This window comes from Saccopteryx leptura, chromosome 5 (genome assembly GCF_036850995.1).
Source record: "Saccopteryx leptura isolate mSacLep1 chromosome 5, mSacLep1_pri_phased_curated, whole genome shotgun sequence".
In the NCBI taxonomy this organism is placed as follows: Eukaryota; Metazoa; Chordata; class Mammalia; order Chiroptera; family Emballonuridae; genus Saccopteryx; species Saccopteryx leptura.
Window position 1 is genome coordinate 48,597,030 of NC_089507.1, and position 17,573 is coordinate 48,614,602.

The window sequence follows — 17,573 nt, forward strand, 5'->3', positions numbered from 1 at the left end:
ATTTTAAAACAGTGATTCAGTGATCCAAGAATTTGTTATGATGCCTGGATCAATACATACAATTAAAGGCCTAAATATTACTATTGGTTAAATTTGCAAAAAGGAAGCACTTATTGTGGAAATATTAAAAACAAAACTGTTTAGTGAATAAAATTTCTCACTTTAATTATTTTGACTCAGCAATTAAGGAAAAGAGAATGCTTGATAAATTCATTCTTAACTTTAACGTCTTCAGAGTAACTCTTTCTATATTCTTGCTGAACTGACCACAGCAATTTAGTTTATATTTTACAAAAACATTTCCTTAAGCAAGCAAATCATTGACAGGCACAATGAAAGGCTCATTTCTAAGAGATGATTTACCAATGAAAAAAAACATAATCCCGATTCCTGCATTAACAGTCTTTTGAGGATGTAAATCTGTAAAGTACAAGATTCTTCTCCTCTTATCAGCAGTTGGGGAGAAACAAGATGAAAATATTGAGTACTGGTCAACAGCATGTGTTTGCTATGATAAATATTCTACAGCTAAGGAAATCACTTTTAGACCTAATTTACTGCTATACATTTCCCAATAAGAAAAGCACATTGGGCCCTGACTGGTTTGCTCAGTGATAGAGCATTGGTCCAGCATGTGGATGTCCTGGGTTCAATTCCCAGTCAGGACACACAGGAGAAGTGACCATCTGCTTCTTCCCTCTTCCCCCTCTCTCTTGTCTCTCTCTCTTCCCCTCTAGCAGCCATGACTCAATTGGTTGGAGCAAGTTAGCCTTGGGTGCTGAGGATGGCTCTGTGGCCTCTGCCTCAAATATCAAAAAAATAAAATAAAATAAAAAATGGCTTAGTTGCTGAGCAGCAGAACAATGGCTCCAGATAGGGCACAGCAGCACCCCCTAGTGGGCTTGCCAGGTAGATCCCAGTCAGGGTGCATATGGGAGTCTGTCTCTCTGCCTCCTCTCCTCTCACAAAAAATTAAAAAAAAAAAAATTAAAAGCGCTTTGGGAGAGATTGACCATGACCAAAGCATGGTACAGGAAGCTTTGCAAAACAGCATTTATAATAGGAGCATATATGTTAACTAAGAAGAGTGGAAAGTAAGAGCTTCCTTCCCTGGAGAGGTGAAAGGGATAGATGCTACCACTACTACTGCTATTACTACTACTTCTTATTCTCTTAAATAATCACTTGTGAATTCAAATTTTAATGCATGGTTTGAGAACTGAAGTACATTTTTGTTCTTCTCTTCATTTTTCTAGCTAGCTCAGATGATGCCACATTTCTTCATCTCAATTTCTTCATCTCAAAACTTGAGCAGCTCAATCTGTGAAAATTTTGATCATTTAGCATTCATTGTATTTCTTGAATGAGTCTGAGAGAATTGAACAGAGTAAACTTTTATTATAATTGATTTATCTATTTGTAAAAGATTATGGTGCAAAAATTTTGGAACAAACAGTAATTCAGTATGAGAACATTTGGATTACATATTGGCAGACAGTTGTTTGATTTTTACAAAAGATCATTAATACCGCCAGAAATCTCAAACTGTAAGGGTGAGCCAAGGACAAAAATAAGATCCGGGGGCTGGTGATCATAAAATTAAGGTGCTAGTTTTTCCAAAATAAATTACAGCACCTGTGTGTGTCAGTGGCCGAGAAATCAATACCTATTAGCATTCTCATTGGGGAAAAGGCTCTGCTGCTACTCATCTGTAAACACAAATAGTACCATCATCAGTCATGGAACTGCATCTAATATATGCATGCTGGAGTTTCAGCTCAGTATCTGCATTTCTGAATTAGTCCCAGCATGACAGAAAGCAACCCGGCCATTTGGGGGTAAAAAGCAAATACACGTAGGTAGCATAAACATTATCAGAGGAGAAAACTATGAATCTTTTCTCTCTAATGAAGGGGAAAAACAACATCCAACATTTTAACTACACTGTGCACTTGTTTGTTGTAGTTATTTTTTTCCTTTAAGACCCTTTGGATGGTGTGGATGAGCAACAGTACCGGTGAATGCAGAGACATTCTTATCCTCACAGCTGTCAGTAAAGCCTACGCTAATGTGTCCTGAAAGAGTGATTAATAGGTTTTGACAATATCATTGCATTGCATATTTAATCAGATTATACATCTGTTAGAGATGGTCTGCTTCTAACATCTTCAGTCAAAATCCACAATCGGTATTCAGATCATCATTTTAACAGAAGCATGAAACTATAGTCTATGTCAGTGTTACTGGTTGACAAGTTAAAAGTGCATGCCAGGAACAGATGAATTGCGACATTTTCTTGATTCATTTCATGATTTTTTCCCCCAAATTTTCTAGAACTTTATCTTTATCTAAGTTAATATTCATTAACAAGAAAGGAGATAAATACAGGGTTGGGTAAAAGTAGGTTTGCAGTTGTTCATATGGAATATAATATTACAAAAATTAATAAATAATAATACAAGAATAAATTTTGCTTTACGTACTCACAAATGTAAACCCACTTTTGCCTCACCAATATATACAATTATATTGTAGATACAATTATAAGTTACACTGTCAAGTAAGTGGCTTGATGTCATCCTAATGTTTGTTGGTTATCCTTGGTTATAATTTGAAAAACATTTTAAATGATAACTCTAGTCTAAGAAGATAGATATTATAAGACAGACTTTGAGAATAAAAAACTCTCAAACCAAAATGATCACTCTCTACAACCAATCTTTCTTGATCTCTCTGTAGGATTTAGTAATATTTCTTGCTCCATTGTTGAAACTGTTCATTTTTTTTCTCTCTCTCAGTCTACACATCCTCTATTTTCCCTCAAATTCTTTGGGCATTTCTTTTTGATTTGCTCTGTGTCATCCTCTTTCTCTGACATCCTTAAATATGGTGTTCCAAATACTTTCATTGATCATCTTTTCTATTATAAATAAACCTGCGATAAACATCTGTGTACGGTTTCAGGGGAACATATCTTTATTTTGTTAAGTGGATAGGATTGGAATTGTTGGTTTATGATACTTGTATATATTTTTGAGTGATTGGAAACTCAAATTGTTGTCAAAAGTTGTTATACAATTTTACTTTACCACCAGCAATGCAGTAAACATCCTGTGATTCCACAATCTCACTGAAGTTAGTACTTTCAGTTCTTAAAACTTTAATTTCAATTTTCCTGGTTTGTGTGTAGTAGTAACTGGTAGCTCTTTCTTTTTTTTTTTTTTTCTAAAATAAATATTTGAAGCTCTAATACTTCATTTAAACACTGCCTTAACAGCCACAGTAATTTTTTGGTTGTGGTGTTTTACTTCTCACTTAATAAAAAATATTTTCTAAAATCTCTCCTGAATTTTTAAGCCATATATTATTCAAAATGTTTTCATGGCCACTAAAATCCCAGCACGTTCTGCCCAAGGCCAGCCTCCAGGAAGCTTTCCGTGGCCACATGGCCGCACAGCGCCTCTAGCGGCCAGTTTTCTTCCTCCCACCACCCTCATCAGGACGAATTAGGAACCCACCACTTTGATATGGCTTTTTCTCAAGCCTTAGAACCAGGTGTCTGAGGCACACCATCGACCTAAGAACATGAGTAAAAAGAAAGAAGAGACATGATTCAGTATCCTCAGAATTTATGATGAACCAAAGTAGAGGAGGTATGAACCAGAAAGCTCTGGCGCTTCCAGAATGCGAATTAAGCACAGTCCCAACTGGATAGGGTGCATGGTACACCCCTGTGGCGCCCAGAGTCTCCAGTGCAGCATGGCCCAGTTTATCAGGAGAGGAGCTCTCTGACCCCGCAGCAGTGGGTCCCCCAGACTCTAGACAGATCTGAGCTACAGGCCAGCTGGCTTTCTTGGGGGAGGGGGGGGTGAACAGTGTTTGGCTCCAGCAACCCACCAGGATCCAAGTTTGTTCAGCCTTGTCCTTCGCCTCCTCCCAGGGAAGAAGTCTGGTCATTCCTCAGAGCAATTTCTCCCATTGCAGGTGAAATGGTTGTCAGACAAAGGACCCCACGTATTTCCTGCAAGGTTGGCAAACTCTAACATGGCAAGAAAGGCTATGTCTTAGTCCTCAGCGGCTCGACTCACCACATGTACATGTGTGGTCAGGACCCCACCAGGGTATGGGAGGAGAGAGTTCTGCATACCTGGAACAAGGCCCCTAGGCTCAGCTAAATGTCCAGGACCACCAGAAACTGTTCCCCGATGAACAGAGCCTGATGATTGTGGATAATCCCAGACCTTGACTCTTTGGGATCTGGCACCTTCCTAACCCTGCCACCCCAACCCCTAAACCCCTACATCTGCAGCAGGGCACAGCTGGCCTCCGCAGTCCTACCTACTACTCTCTGGCCATTTTTTTCAATGCCTAGAACTGCTTGGATTGTTTCAAAGGATTCTTGGAAATCTGGGATTTGCAAACCCAAATTTGATCAGGAAGCATGAAGTTCCTGAATTTGGGTTCTAATGTGTGGATATCATGGGTAATAAGTTCTGGACTGGAGGTGAAGACACCAGCCTGTAATTCTGGGGCTACCAGAAGCTGTAGCAACACAGTTTACACCATGAGCTCCTCAACCTCCCCCATGACGCCAGTGAGGAATGGATGTCAGTGGACCTGAGAACAAGTGATATAATAATTCTGCACATGCACCCGCAGAGGTTTAAGGCCATTGTACATAAATACTCCACCACCACAACCTCAGGTTTGCCTCCTGTGGGAGCTATTTTGTGATCACATTGAACTAGTCTATGCACTGCTTACCTGCACCTTCTCTAAAAAGGTTGTTTCAAGAAGAGGGGTCTACAGAAATCCTGTGTGGTGATGTCTTCCCACAGCCAGTACTAGTCATTCACTCCAAGAACTGTGCCACTAGCTATTGTATTTAAGGTTGTGATGCATTGTCCCGCTGCTGAAGACCCAAAGGCCGGTGTGCTGGGAGAGTGACCTTGGGTGCTGAAAGACTTCCACGGCTTCCTACACCTGCACCATATACTCAATGGCGGGTCATCTATCTTTTCCCCTCCACCCCTAAACGCACCCCAGGTTTTTACTGTATAGTTTAGGGATTTTTTATTCTGTTATCTTTCACTATTGATTTCTGGTTGGGGAAATAGCCTTTACAATTAATAAAATAGAAAAGCAAAACTAATATTTTTCATGAATTTCTGGGCTGTATACTTTTATTTCCCTTATTAAAACACAGTATTCTGTGCTATTTCAGTCATTTAAAATATACTGTGCCCTGGCTGGTTGGCTCAGCGGTAGAGCATTGGCCTGGCATGCAGAAGTCCTGGGTTCGATTCCCGGCCAGGGCACACAGGAGAAGCGCCCATCTGCTTCTCCACCCCTCCCCCTCTCCTTCCTCTCTGTCTCTCTCTTCCCCTCCCGCAGCGAGGCTCCATTGGAGCAAAGATGGCCTCTGCCCCAGGCGCTAGAGTGGCTCTGGTCGCAACAGAGCGACGCCCCGGAGGGGCAGAGCGTCGCCCCTGGTGGGCGTGCCACGTGGATCCCGGTCGGGCGCATGCAGGAGTCTGTCTGACTGTCTCTCCCCGTTTCCAGATTCAGAAAAATACAAAAAAAAAAAAAAAGAAAGAAAAAAAAATATACTGAGACAATAGGTGCAAAAAATCACCTATTTTGTTGAATGCTAAATTTGAACTTGGAAAAAAAATGTAATATATGAGTGCTATGTCCCATGAATGTTTTAAATGTCCAATTTACATCTTCTATATTTTATTCATTTTTTAATCTCCTTTTCTATGGTTGACAGAAAGAAGTATTAAAATTGGCAACATACTTTTAACTTTCTCTATTTCTCTTCTCAGTTATCTCAGCTGGGGCTCTGTTCTTAGGTAGATGCATAGAATGAGGACTGCTTTTCTTATTGATAAACTGTCTACTCTATCAATATAAATTGTTCCTCATCATTCCTGAAAATATTTCTTACTCTGAAATTTAAATATTTTGATACTAATATAGTCATTTCAGCCATTTTTAGCAGTGTTCGCAGAGTATATCTTCTACCTCCCTTTCTCTTGTTAAATAAAGTAGCTTTTCTATAAACAACATTCATTTTTTTAAATTAAATTTTATTTATTCATTTTTATTGGAGAGAAAGAGAGAGGAAAGAGATAGAGAGAACAGGGGGAGGAGCAGGAAGCATCAACTCCCATATGTGCCTTGACCAGGCAAGCCCGGGTTTTGAACCGGCGACCTCAGCATTCCAGGTCGATGCTTTATCCACTGTGCCACCACAGGTCAGGCAACATTCATTTTCTTTCTTGTTATTAATCCAGTCTGTTAAGGTTTCTCTTTTAATTGGAGTTTTTAGATAACTTCTGTTTAATATGATTATTTGGGTTCACATTCACAACACTGCTTTGTTATATCTGTTCTTGATTCTTATTTTCCTCTTTGCCTGACTTCTTTTGAGTTGAGTACTTCTACCATTCCAATTTCTCTATCATTAGCTTACTTAAATATATTCTTTTTGATCTGTTCTTTTTTTTTTTTTTTTGTATTTTTCTGAATCTGGAAACGGGGAGAGACAGTCAGACAGACTCTCGCATGCGCCCGACCGGCATCCACCCAGCACGCCCATCAGGGGACAATGCTCTGCCCACCAGGGGGCGATGCTCTGCCCCTCCGGGGTGTCGCTCTGTCGCGACCAGAGCCACTCTAGCGCCTGGGGCAGAGGCCAAGGAGCCATCCCCAGCGCCCGGGCCATCCTTGCTCCAATGGAGCCTCAGCTGCGGGAGGGGAAGAGAGAGACAGAGAGGAAGGAGAGGGGGAGGGGTGGAGAAGCAGATGGGTGCTTCCCCTGTGTGCCCTGGGAATCGAACCCGGGACCTCTGCACACCAGACTGATGCTCTACCACTGAGCCAACCGACCAGGGCCTTGATCTGTTCTTAATGAATACTCCATGGTTAAAAAATGCATCTTTCCATTATCATTGTCTACCTTCAAATAATTTCCAATGTGATTTTTTAAATTATCAGAGAATATACACTAAACCACAGTCTATTATTCTTCCTCATCCTATTTGCCATACCTGTTTTCTACACATATTCTAAATATCACAATACAATTAATTTCTTTTTATTAAATCAAAATGTCTCTTATTTTCTCACATATTCTCTATTCCATTGTTCTCTTATTCACTGTGTAAATCCAATTTTCCACCTGGCAATTTCTTCCTGCATGAAAAACTGCCTTTAATATTATTTGTACTGAGCGTTTGCTGGCAAAATTATCTCATATTTTTACTTGCAATATATACTTGCAAAATGTAAGTATGAATCCTCTTACATTTAGAAATTTTTTTTGCCTGACCAGATGGTGGCGCAATGGATAGAGTGTCCGACTGGGATGTGGAGGACACAGGTTCTAAACCTCAAGCTTGAGCGTGGGCTCATCTGGTTTGAGCAAGGTTGAACAAAAGGTCACTTGGCCTGCTGTAGCCTCCTGGTCAAAGCACATATGAGAAAGCAGTCAATGAACAACCACGGTGCCCCAGTGAAGAATTGATGCTTCTCATCTCTCTCCCTGTCTGCTCTTATCTGCCCCTCTCTCTGTATCTCTTTCTCTGTCACAAAAATAATAATCATAATAATTAATTAAAAATTATTTTTGCCAAGTTTATATTTTAGTTTGATAGTTTTTATCTTAATGTTTTAAAGCTGGTCTATTCCTTTCTTGCTTTCACTGTATGTGACAAAAAGTACAAAGTTGTTTTCTTTCTGTTTATTTGTTTCTCTGTATATATTATCCTGGTCCAATCCCATCTGACAACTTAAATACTTTCTCTTTATGAGTGGTTTTCAGCAATATTTTACAAACTTATATGATATTGTTTTTTTGTGTTTATCTACTTGAGAATGGTTAAGATTCTTAGATCACTAAATTTAAACAATTCATAAAATATGTTTTAAACATTCATTCAATTTTTAAAATGATATCTCCCTGCCCTTTCCCCATTCTTTCTTTGACACTAATTCCTTATATGGTAGAATTTATATCTCAAGGCCATTTATGCTCTCTTCATTGGTTTCATTCTCTTTTTTTCTGTAACTTCCATCTTAAAGTTTTTATTACTATTTTTCAAGTTTAGTGGTTCTTTCTCTTTCTGTGTCTAGTCAACTTTATCCCATCAAGTGAAAATTTCAAATTCAACATTGCATGTTTAAATTAAGATTTGATTGTAGAGGAGTTTTTTGATTCATGGCAAAATGAGGGGAAGGTACAGAAATTTTTCTGTATACTCCCTATTCCCAAACATGTATATCCTCCACCATTATTAATATTCCCCACCAGATTGGGACATTTGTTATACATCATAATAACTCAAAGTCCATAGTTTTTATTAAAGTTCATTCTTCGTGCTGTACATTCTATGAGTATGGATAAATATGTAATGACATACATCTGTCATTATGGTATTACATAGTGTATTTCCACTGCCCCAAAATTCTCTGTGCTCCATCTATTTATCTCTCTCCAGTTCCTCCAACCCCTGCCAACAACTAGTCTTTTTAATTTATTTATTGTTTCACTTTTTCCAGAATGTCACATAACTAGAATCATACAGTATGTAGCCTTTTCAGATTGGGTTCTTTCTCTCAGCATTAAGTATCAGATTTCCTCCATGACATCTTATAGCTTGATAGATCACTTCCTTTTAGCACTGAATAATATTCCATTGCCTGCATGTACCACAGTTTATTTATCTATTCACCTACTGACTGACATCTTCATTGCTTCCAAGTTTGGGCAATTAAGAATAAAGCTGCCATAAACATATGTATAGAGGTTTTATGTGGATATAAACTTTTAACTCTTTTGGGTAAGTGCCAAGAGAGAGTTGTTTTTTTTTTTATATTCTAAAAATATTTTTAGTTTTGTAAGAAACCAAAAAATTGTCCTCCAAGGTGGCTGTACATGATTGGATGCTAGATATTGTAAATTTATTTTATTTATTAAGAAATGCATGTTGTGTTTACTACAAAGGATGTTGGCTTTTGCTTTGCCCCCTAGCTGAATGACATGTAGTTCGGCTAGATTAATTTGAGATATTCTTTACACTATATTTCTCTGGGCTTCTGATGAAGCCCACTTTCCTTCTTGTGAGCCTGCACATACATTTGTTGATCTCTTTAAGAACTCTTTGCTATTTCTCTGTGTTAACACACATTTTTTTTCTTCTTCTTTTTTTTGTTTCATTTGATGTTATTTGATGGAAGGAGATTTTTAGTTTTAATTCTTAGTTTTAACAATTTATCAGGAGTTTTATTCATGATTTATGCTTTTGCTCTTGTATGAAGAAATTATTTCTTTCAAAATATAGTCATGGGGCCCTGGCCGGTTGGCTCAGTGGTAGAGCGTCGGCCTGGCGTGCAAGGGGTCCCGGGTTCGATTCCCGGCCAGAGCACACAGGAGAAGCGCCCATCTGATTCTCCACCCCTCCCCCTCTCCTTCTTCTCTGTCTCTCTCTCCCCCTCCCGCAGCCGAGGCTCCATTGGAGCAAAGATGGCCCGGGCGCTGGGGATGGCTCCTTGGCCTCTGCCCCAGGTGCTAGAGTGGCTCTGGTCGTGACAGAGCTACGCCCCCGGAGGGGCAGAGCATCGCCCCCTGGTGGGCAGAGCATCGCCCCCTGGTGGGCGTGTTGGGTGGATCCCGGTCGGGTGCATGCGGGAGTCTGTCTAACTGTCTCTCCCGGTTTCCAGCCTCGGAAAAATACAAAAAAAAAAAAAAAAAAAAAAAAAAAAATATATATATATATATATATATATATATATATATATATATATATATATGGTATCAAAATAGATAGTCATGGTATCATCCTATCTAATCTACTCAAAGAATTACTGTTTTTAATACTTGCATCATTTTTTGTGATGCCTGTGATGAAGTAAGGCCATGGTTATTTCTGTATATTTCTACCTAGCACCATTAATTAAAAAGACCATTGCTCTGGACTGCCACATTTACTATGAAGCAAATGTCTGTACATATTCAGACCTGTTTTTTGGTTCTCTATTTTCTTTCACTGATTAATTTGTCTACTCTTATATCAAAGTAATACACTCATTAATATAGTTTTGTAATTAGTAATGTAAGACTTCCCACCTTGTCTTATTTTTCAACATCATTTATCAAACTGTATTTAATTCTTTATTTTCATATATATAGTTTAAATTAGTTTTTAATTGTATATAGAAAATTATAGTATATTGATTGAGATTGTATTACATATAGATTAATTATTTTAAGAAGATATATGTTTTTTAAATTTTTTACTTTTTCATTCCATGTACAAATTGTATTGCCTCAATTGTTTAGATACTCTTTAAATTCTTCTAATAGTTATTTGGTAGGTATATTTCCAGATACATTATGGTTATGGATTATTGGAATAACATATTATGAGTTACATAAAGACTATAGGAAATGCTTGTCACCAGTATTTTATAGTTAATGTTTGAGAGTCATTGTTTAATAGCTCATTGGTCTTTAAATTGTGCTGCTAGGTGCTTCCTCTGAATGGAGAGAAAAATAATTTGTGAAGATGTCACCGTGAGTCTCCTTCCTTTGCTGCATCTTACAGCCATCTTGAATTTATGAGCAGCCTTTCACACATCAGTTTCCACCTAAGAATCTTTGGCAACAAGTCTAGATTTTAAAACCTCAGTAGCATAAAGTTTATTAGCTTTTCAGTCTAGTAAGTCTGAATTTGAATTTCAATTTTTATTTACTAGTATTGAGTTGCTGAGCCATTGGGTACATTACTCTTTCAAATTTAGCTTGCTTGTATTTAAAATGGAGATAACAAAATTATTTGCAAGTTTATTGTTAGTATTAACTATGAAAGAGTATAGCATGTGGTAGACACTCAGTGTGAATGGTAGCTGCTATATTTTTATGGCGAGGTATGAGAAGTAGGAAGTCTGAAAATTACCTATTGTGATATTCATTCTCTAGCTCCAAAACTGAAACTCATTCATCCAACAAATATTTATGGTACTTACTAAATGCTAATAGGGTTGAAGGGTGACAGGCAGTGAATGTGCCATGATAGAAATGGTGCTCAGAGAAGAACTTCGGGAGAAAGAAATGTATTAGCTGTGATTTCAGTGAAGTGATACACTGAGTCATGTAAATGGCTGAAGAAAAATTGAAAAGAGAAGGAAGCATGTGTGAAAATACCTTGGGAAAGGAATGAGCTTGATAGGTTTAATAAACAACAAGAAAGCAATGAGCCAATTTTGGAGTAAGCTGTGCTGTGTTTATAGTGGTATAAAATGAATAGGGGTAGTAAAAGGTAAAGGAAATCAAATATATGGTGACAGTAGATGATCTGACTTTCAATGGTGGGCATACAATGCAATATACAGATCATGTATCAGAGACATGTACACTTGAAACCTATATGATCTTATTAACCAATGTCACTACAATCAATTTAATGAAAAATAAAAATTAAAAATAAATACAATAATAAAAGAATTTAGAGAAATAAACAGGCCATACAATAGAAGTGGTATAGGTTGTGTAGCAAAAAATCATTGAAGGGTTTTGAGCAAGGAAGTTAAATAATTAGATGTAGAAGTTGTTTTATGTTTAACTAAAAAATCTGTCTCTACCTCTCCTTTTAAATGTAATGTATAAAACTTATTAAGTCTAAATATGTAATTTAATACTAACAATCTTATGTCTTTAAAAACAGATTTGAAGCCCTGGCCAGTTGGCTCAGTGGTAGAGCATCAGCCCAGCATGTGGAAGTCACTGTTTGATTCCCAGTCAGGGCACACAGGAGAAGCACCCATCTGCTTCTCCACCCTTCCCCCCTCTCCTTCCTCTTCCTCTCTCTCTCTCTCTCTCCCCTCCCAAAGCCAAGGCTCCATTGCAGCAAAGTTGTCCCAGGTGCTGAGGCCGGCTCCATAGCCTCCGCCTCAGGCACTAGAATGGTTCCAGCCACAATGGAGCAACACCCCAGGTGGGCAGAGCATCGTCCCCCGGTGGGGGCATGCCGGGTGGATCCTGGTCAGGCGCATGCTGGAGTCTGTCTGACTGCCTCCCCATTTCTAACTTTGGAAAACATACAAAACAAAACAAACAAACAAAAAACAGATTTGAGTCCTGGCCTGATAGCTTAGTTGGTTAGAGCATCAACCTAAAGTAAGGAGGTTGCTGATTTGATCCCCAGTCGGGGAACAAACAGGAAGAGACTGATGTTTCTCTCTTTCTCTCTTTCTTTCTCTCTCTTTCCCTTTCTCTACCTTTTTCTCTAAAATAAATAAAATGAACATAAAATGAATAAATAAATAAAATAAAACTAGATTTGAATATGATGATGTTCAGTGCAGTGGAATGACTCTAAGACTCTAACTTTATTAACAAAATATAAAATGATTTAGCTTGCTTGTAAGATCAGTTATTCTCTTGCTGGTGTCATAGGCTAGATTTATCTAATTTCTTATATTTCATATGAAAAGTTGAGATTAAAATAGGCTTTCATTATGTTTTATTTCTCCCTTAATTAATATTTTATGATATTGATATATTGGTTTCTAATACATGTAAACTCTTATTCAGATATCAGTACTTTCCATTTATGAATTTCAATTCATTTTTACTTCAAAACTATGATTTTAATTTAAATTAATTATGTTAATAAATTTACACGAATGATGTTCAAATTGATAAAAATCTTATAATGGACTTAGAACATTGTTAGTTTCTATTCTAACTAAATTTTGACTATTCTCATAAAAAATTACATAACTTTATTTCAGTCTCTACTCAGTAGACTAGGTTAATGACAATATCTAACTTCAAACATTCTCTATACTAATAACATATTAGACGTTATAATGGTTAAGTATACTTTAAAAACACTAATCCAAAATACTTATTAGATTACAAATATTGAAGATAGAGCCTATTCACAGCATGCTCTAATTTTATAATTAACAATGAATCAAAAGAAGCTATTAAGCTTCTGTGGCATATCTATTCTTAATAAACCTCATGCTGCTTAATGCTCAAAATTCTATTGTCCTTCTAATATGTTTATATATTTTGATAAGATCAAATATAATAATATGTTTGAAGGATAATTATTTTCATAAACATTTATAAAGAATTATAACAACATTTTCTTTTTCTCCTTTCCCATTATAACTATTTAACTTTCAGAGTTCCCTGCATGTTTCCATAGAAGTGAAATATACTCCAGCAATCAGAGAACAATGTCACTGTGTGTCTTTCCCCTCAATATTCTGATCTATTCAGCATATGCTCAAAGTTTCCAGGTATTTGTTCATAGGCATATCTGGTCAATACTTAATTTTGGCCAACTTCACTATTTTATTGTTATACTGACTTATTTTTTTCTCTAGAGAACATCTATATTTACAGAATAAGCATTTTCAATCATTCAATTAAAGTAATGCTCTATTAAACTTATCCTAATGCTATCAAGTTATTTAAATGCAAATGCTGACATCGTCATAATGCAATAAATTTTTCTTGCTAAGAAAATGATAGCTATTAGAATAGAGTATTTGGCTAATACAGGTATTCTTTAAGAGATAAACAAATGATTACGTCCATTTCTTTGTCTGCAAAATTAAGAGAGAGAAGTGATAACTCTAAATGTGTGTCATGCTGTGCTTAATTAGTACTCTCTTATACTCTTGGTGAGTATTAAAACCATTATAAAAGCAGAAAGGCAATAAGAAATTCATAGATACAATAATATAGATAGCATTATCTTTTGACCCAGGAATCTCTTTCAGAAATGTAAGTTAAAAGAATAATTGAAACAAAGTAGAAACCAAAAGAAAAAAAAACAGAAAAAATACTTCTATTCATCAAAAGACATGTGGTATTTCTTTCTCTTGAATAAAAACATTAAAAATGAAAAGTTTATAAAACTGAGATACAGATGAGATACCATTGGCCAGCCATTAAAATTTGTAATTATTTAGACTACATTATACCAATAACTCCTTAAAAATGTGGATTGAAACAATAATAAATAAAACATGCATAATAATGAGCTCAAATACCTTTACATGAGCATCTATATAGGTTCAAATTAGATGGTAATATATAAAAAAGAGATAGATGTTTAACATTGAAAGGATTATAGCTGCTTTAAATTATTTAAAAGTCTTTACTAATATTTTGATATTGTATTAATTTTAAGAGGCTAAATAAAAATTCCATGGAAATACAAATAATAAGTTTTACTGTTAATAATGTGTTTTCTGTGTATTTTAACAAGAGAATTAAAATATATAATTTTGATATGGCAAATTAAATTGCTATCATTATCACAATATAAAACATTACAAATCGTTTAAGCCTAATTAATACAAAATATATCCCCATTTTATACTTTCACAGTTCATAAAAGGTTTTTAGTAAAATTAAAGGAATTGAAAGTATAAAATCCACTTAAAACAATGAATTATTTTATAAACGGAATGATAACAATATAGCTTTATTATATACATATATCTAATTTGTTTTTCATGGGGACATTCAACATTTATTTTAACTAATTCAAGGATGCCATTTTTATTAAATTTTTAAATTTAAAAATGATTATGATATTTGTAGCATTACAGGGAGTTACAACACAGTTCCATTCTGATGACAGTGACATAAAGCAAATTTTTGTGTAAGTTGAAACACACCCTACCCTCAGTCACTTACCTATCCTAGCACAGTTGTAAAATCATAATCTAGAACATAAAAACACAACTAAGCAACAGAAAAAGAATACTGCATATTATTCTGCTGTGTGCAACCAAACTAGTTCACCCATCTAGTCCATAGGTACAACACTAACACCTCAATTTTTTAAAGATTTTATGGGAGTGAACATTGTAAATTTGATAGGTCATATGTCGAGACTGTCGTAACCCAAGGAACATCTATATTCACAATAGATAAGATGGAAACGATATAAATGTCCCCTATTGATGTGTATGTCATATAGTAAATATGGCTATAATATTAAGACATTTCTTATCTCTTAATTCATACTTTGTTGGATTCAGGAGGTCACAAAGAATAACAAGGAAAATCTACTTATTAAGAATGCTTATCAGCTTATCTGGTATTTAACAAATGTGGCTAATCTTTAGATGTAAATAAGATGGACAGTAGATCTATAGTCAGGGTAGAATATTTAAATTCATTGATAGACTGAAGAAACACACTCTAAGCTGATCTTCTAAAAAGAAAAAAAAAAAAGCCCATGTCCATGTCCTTCTTTGCTCAATCCCTCCACCCTCCTCACTCCCCGGATAACAGTGTGATGATTGCTGACTGGGGAAGGAGGTTGGGGAGAAAATAGAGAGGATAAATGCTGATGGATAAAAACAATTTGGTGGAGGGGGGTAAATGCACAATATAGTGTACAGAGATGTGTTGTAGATGTAGGCACCTGAAACCTGTATAATTATGTTAACCAGTATCACTCCAATAAGTTCAATTAAAAATAAAAACAACTTTTAAAAATGCTCAAAGACACAGTGTAGTTCTGAGCTGCCATAATTTTGACTGCCTCTAGGCCTTTCTGGATTCTACTTCTGCCACTACCAGGAAACTGTGCTAAAATGATGGTACAGTTGCCCACTACAGAACCATGCCTCTTCTGCTTTAAAACACAACAGTAAAAGCAAAAAAAAAGAGTGCTCACACACTTCCTAATGATGCTCTTAAAGCCAGGGAATGAACAATGACCTCAAAACTGGCTGCTGCACAAGACAGGGGAAAAGAGAAAGGGGCAAAAGCTGCCATTGATGCAATTGCCAGAAGAAATAGCAAAAGCAGCAGATGTTAGTCAGGCGTCTACTTCACAGTGCTCTTTTTCTGCTATCCAAATATTTTGCAGATGAAATTGATAGGTGAAATTTCAAATGTGTCTATAAACTGAATTATACGCCTTCTAGCATCTGGGCAGGTCTCTGAGTTGCAGAAATACATACTAGTAAGAGGCTGGAGAGGATGCTGAGTCAGCAGACTGACAGTCCCTGTTTAAAAGCATTGTTGAAGCACTTTGCCTGCTCTGAGAGAATTTGTTAAAATATAGTTGAAAATTTTGCAATTGTATCAAGCATAGACAATGGCTAACTGGTTCTTTCACCTAAGAATTATTTATCATTTTATGAATATCTCAGTGAACTGTGATTAATGATTAATTCGGTCTTCCAGAGATGACAAAAATATTGGCAAATTGTTTTTTGTATGACAATTTGACGAATATACTCAATGAACATCAACCATTGGGAAATTTTCTATTGAAACAATGCTGAACAAGTAGATGTATCTTGGCAGAGATCATAGTTTACTCATTCATTATAAAAATATTATTATTCTCATTATTTCAAAATGCCATAAGTTATATGGGAGAGAGAAAGAGAATTACAGTACTGAAATCATATTTTACATTTCAAGAAACACATTATTTTGTTTTAACATCTCTGGAATTGGTATGCAATTTAAATACATTTCATGCAAGTAGCATTTACAATATAGATGTATAAAGTTAGTTATTTAAACTATTATTTTTACAACATTTAAGTTTTGAATTTTTAAATTTAATTGGCATTAAAGACTCTTACACACTATAAATTTGATAGCATTGGAAACATACTTATATTTTAGTTGTAATTATGGTATTATTATAAATTAAATATCTTAAACATATATTTTAGAGATGTGCATTGGACTATAAATGTATATTGAATGATAAATGAGTTACATGATTTACTTTAAGTACTCCAATGAAAGAAGAAAATGAAACAGGATATAAATGACTTTATAATTATTGAAGCTAGTAAAAGGTACATTGAGATTCATTATACTTATCTATTTGCTTTTGTATATATTTGAAATGTTCTTAATTGAAAAACTTTAAAAACCTTCAGAATTTTCAGTCACATATTGACATTGAAAGCAAAATATATTGTGTTTGTAAATTAAAACAAAAGTAATGGTAAGTCACATAGTAAAAATTAATATCTATATAATTATAAATAAGTGTCTTAATAAGTAAAGATAAAAACAAAATAAATTTGAAGTTATAAGAAATAATGTCAGATTTTTGACTGGCAGTATTTTATCCTTTCCAAATATTGCTAAAACAATGATGTCTTATATTATGTAAAATAAAGTATATAGATATGATTTCCATTTACATTATTGCTTTTACCAATAAGCACAATACTTCACTAGCTATCTAGAATTAACTTTACCATAATGAATTATTACAATAAAAATGTAATGTTAAGATCCTTTTATGTTATTAAGCATACTTAGTTTATAGACTGTATCACCCTCATAATATAATCTGGAATTATTACTCTCATTATACATATATCAAAGGGATGGACTGCAAGCTCAATGGCTTCTTAAAGGTCACACAATAAATTTGATATTGATTGGATTAAGACATTTGATTTCAAACTCTTACCTTAGTTCAGCTAAGCTCAAAACATTTTACTTGACTATTTACATCACACTTACTCTATATTTGTATTTTCTTGTAGTT

The 17,573-nt window shown here is 35.4% G+C and overlaps 1 pseudogene; it reads left to right on the forward strand.

Annotated features, from left to right (window-relative positions):
• The first annotated feature begins 3,585 nt into the window (after positions 1-3,585).
• Positions 3,586-4,889, forward strand: LOC136406473 (transducin-like enhancer protein 7; annotated as a pseudogene).
• Positions 4,890-17,573: the final 12,684 nt, after the last annotated feature.